Genomic DNA, 4,131 nt, shown 5'->3' with positions numbered 1-4,131 from the left:
TCTTAAACATTTACTTGTTCAATCAGGACAAGAGAATCTGAGCTTGGATGTTATTTTGTAGTAAAAGGTGAATTAAACTTGTAAACATCAGCTGGTGTTCACTCTGATGATGTGTCGATGGTCTGTATTCTGCCTTCTGCAGCACGATGCTGCTGGGAAGAAGCCTGATTATGTCAGAGTTGTGTTCAGTGGCTCCTGCTGGGTCCATTTCTGACAAATAGGCTCCAAAGAGTTCAGGTGTTTAAAAGCTCAGGGTTGCTGTCAGCAGACGAGGTGGCCGAGTGGTTAAGGCGATGGACTGCTAATCCATTGTGCTCTGCACGCATGGGTTTGAATCCCATCCTCGTCGTGAGCGACTCTGGTTTCTACTCCTAGATTATGGAATTACTGTGAGGCTTTCAACTGACACAGATACCAGTTGAGTCAACTTCCCTTTCACAACCTGACTAAAACAACTATGACACCCAGAGCTCACATATGTCAATCACCTCTGTAGAAGGTCCCGCCCCCACAGAGCTATAAATCCTCCCATCAGTGAAGAAAACTGAAGACACCTCTTGGATGAGAGCTGAAGCGTCTTCAAGAAACCTGAAACAGTCCACTTGGTACATTTAAATAATTCTACAATTTCTTTAAGCTTTTGTCCAAAGCCACGTGCATGTATCACATGTATATAATATATATGTGATACTCTTTCATCTACTCATGAACCAAAAATGCAGTCTAATACCAGTAAATTTGTGCAGAAAAATGTCATTTGTGCTCCTTCTTTTATTTATTTGTTTATTTAGTATTTTTTAATGTATTTACTTTCAATTCATATTTTGTCCATTAACTTCATAATCACTCTTCACAGTCGCCATCTCATCACATGACTAAAGTTTGGGTTCTGTATTGGTGGTAAAATATCCTTCCATGCCCCTCACTAGTTTGCACACAGAAAAGCATATTTTACTGGTTTCAAATCTCATTTATCACTTCTCGGCTGGACTACTGCAACTCTCTCCTGTCAGGATGTCCTAAATACTCTCTAAAGAGTCTCCAGCTGGTCCAGAACGCTGCAGCGAGGGTTTTGATGGGAGTTAAGAAGAGAGAACACATCTCTCCCACTTTAGCTTCTCTCCACTGGCTTCCTGTAGGATCTAGAATCGACTTCAAAGTCCTTCTGCTGACTTATAAGGCTCTTAATGATAAAGCTTCATCCTATTTGAAAGAGCTCATTAGTCCCTACTGTCCGACCAGAGCACTCCGCTCCCAGAATGCAGGTCTTTTAGTGATTCCCAGTATCAATAAAAACAGACTGGGAGGTAGAGCCTTTAGTTACCGGGCTCCTCTACTGTGGAACCAGCTCTCTCCATGGGTCAGAGAGGCAGACACTTTAACTACGTTTAAGTCCAGGCTTAAGACCTTCCTCTATGACAGAGCCTTCAGTTAGGACTGGTTCAGGTAGCTCTGAACCATTGATAGCTATGCTGCTACAGGCTTAGACTGCTGGGGGACACATCAGGTTACATGGAGCCCTTCCCTCCTCTCCCCCTCTCTCCTCCTCTCCTCCCTGCACATTTTTGGAACTGTCATTACCACTACTTGTTGCACTTTGTAGTTTGGCCTTGGTGTCTCGCAGTCTCTCTGTGTTTCCACAGATCCACCAGAGCCCCAACCGCCGCCTGCATCGCCCCCCCCCCCCCCCCCCCTCTTATTCCCTACTGTTACACCGGCCTGCGCTCCCCTTCCATGAACCAGTCTGCCATCCAGTCCCCCATCAAGCTGGCTTGCTCTCCCTGCCTCCCCTACCAGAAGCTTCCTTCTTCAGCTGTTATTAACATTTCCGTGTTTCCCACATTTTGTATTGTAAACTGTTTTCTTGTCTGTAACAACATCTACTGCACGTCTGTCCGTCCTGGGTGAGGGATCCCTCCTCTGTTGCTCACCCTGAGGTTTCTCAGATTTTTCCCTGTTAAAAGGGTTTTCTATGGAGTTTTTCCTCAGTCGATGTGAGGGTCTAAAGGCAGAGGATGTTGTTATGATGCCATGTGAAGCCCTTTGAGACAAACTGTTTGTGAAAATGGGCTATACAAATAAAATTGCCTTGCCTTGCCTAGCGTGTTCTCTCACTTAAACCAGCTGTGGCAGCTTTCATCATGTAATTGATTTTAAAATATAAATATGGAACAGAACCATTGGAATAAGATGTCAGGACATTTGAAGGAATGTCAATCTCCTGTTGAAATGTTGCAGTGTGCAGCTGAGGCTCTCTGGCAGTGGCACAAGGAGCCACAATGGCAGAACCTGGACCCTCCTGGAGGAGAACCACAGGTGAGGGCCTTCTTGGCTCCAGATTGATGGAAATCAAGTGTCTGAGGCTGTTAGCAGCCATTAAGTTGATCTGGTTGGGCACTGGTATTTTTTCTTGCTGCAGCTCAGGAGTGATTCAGGAGAAGAGTTTCAGAACAGCCAAGGTTGGGGACTGGAATTTTCAAATTTCCCCTGGAACCAGACAACCTTGGGAGGTAAAACCTCCAATCATAGCCACTCAGATGCAGCAGCAGCAGAAAGAAGCTGTCATCTACCCTGACAGTCAGGGCATCAAGTCAAGAAAACATCAACCATCTTGGAGTTCCAAACCTTCACCTGTCAGATTCAGCTACTTCTTATTGTGGGACTTTTAATTTGAACACAATGGAATTTGGAGAAGGAGTTTTCCTTCAAGTCCAAGCATCATCGTGCAGCCTCCAACCAGAGGTCCATCAGTTATCATGGGAGCCACATGTGGAGTCTGGATTCTTTTCTAGAATGTGACGGCAATGACAGTCCTGCCAAGTGACATCACTGACATGAATGGATGACTTCAGTCACATGACTGGATGACTTCAGTCACGTGACTGAAGTGCTATGGTTCTTCTGATGAAGGGCGGCATGATGTTTGCTGTCTCAGGCTCCACCAAATGTCCTCTTCAGGACGCCACAATGTGGCCTCTTCAGTGCTCCATCTTCCCTGCATCAGAGACACAAGGGTTTCTCCTGGTGCCGACCCGATCATCCTTCTACCGAATGGTGCGGCGATGGATCCTCAGAGGACGCTGGGATCCTTCTTCTCATCAGTGCCACAGTTTTTCATGGAGGGAACAACAGGAGCTTTTTAGTCATGTTTTGCTTGGTGTTTCCTGCTCAGAGCATCAGGATCTGTGACGCCATCTTGTGGTAGTGGATTCATTCATCTGCTATTTCAACACATTCAAGTTCATTATCCCTACATGTCAAAATGCATTTGGTGTGGAGTTTTACTTTCTGGCCTCAATCATAATGTGTGCATTTATTCTTCATGAACATTTCTCAGCTTTGTAAGTTTATGATATTTTGTCTTCCTCTGTTTTCTATTCCATTGTTGTTGATGATTCTATTGCAGGTTTGAGTTCCCTGTTGACTGAAGCAGAAACAGGAACAAAAAGCTGGAGGTGGTCAGAGCTCCAAGTTGGGACGCTGATATTAAAGTAGGAGATGAACACATCCAGGTTAGCCATCACTCTCAGAACCTGCTACTTTACCTCTTCAGAATGTAGCAGCATAGCATAGCTTCATCTCACCAGTTAGTGGCCCACTTTGATGTCTGGGATATGAGGTTAAAGGTTCTTTACAGCTCTGAATGAAGGGTTTATAAAGTGTTAACAATGCCATGAATAACACAAGCATTCAGTAATCCTTGATAAAAGGAGACTCACCATCAAGTTGGACCAGTTGAAGAACAAAAGGACTTCTCCACTATCACATTTATCCTCACTGGTCCATACTTGGGGACCTCTGTACTAAATGGAGAGTTGAGGAAATGGGCTTGTTGTGGCCCTGCGGTCCACAGACCTCCTGTACAGTCACCAAGCGCTGGCAGACACAATCGTGATGGAACCAATTATTTTAAAATGACAGTAACAAGTAAGAAATAAGGCATTACAGCTTTGAAGGAACTTGTCCAGCACTGGTTTGTGAGTGGGTGTTGTCCTGTATTGGCAGGAAAAACTCCTTGAAATGTTTTTTCTTCAAAAGAAATGTGTCCTTCTCATGTTGAGCTGTGGACATCAGCTGACTGCTTTTCTTGCCACTGCCTTGCTGGCAGGAAAAGCCTGAGCAGAAATGAAG

General features: G+C 44.9%; 1 non-coding gene across 1 annotated transcript; it reads left to right on the top strand.

Moving 5' to 3' along the window:
* The first annotated feature begins 267 nt into the window (after positions 1-267).
* On the top strand, positions 268-349 carry trnas-gcu (transfer RNA serine (anticodon GCU)). The gene has a single exon. It is a non-coding gene; the product is annotated as a tRNA-Ser (tRNA).
* The last annotated feature ends 3,782 nt before the right edge of the window (positions 350-4,131 follow it).

The sequence above is a fragment of the Aulostomus chinensis genome, chromosome 4 (genome assembly GCF_037954235.1).
Source record: "Aulostomus chinensis isolate RoL2024-O1b breed Wild chromosome 4, RoL_Achi_v1.0, whole genome shotgun sequence".
NCBI lineage: Eukaryota > Metazoa > Chordata > Actinopteri > Syngnathiformes > Aulostomidae > Aulostomus > Aulostomus chinensis.
The sequence above is the reverse complement of the archived record's forward strand: the minus strand, read 5'-3'. Positions and strand labels throughout refer to the sequence as shown.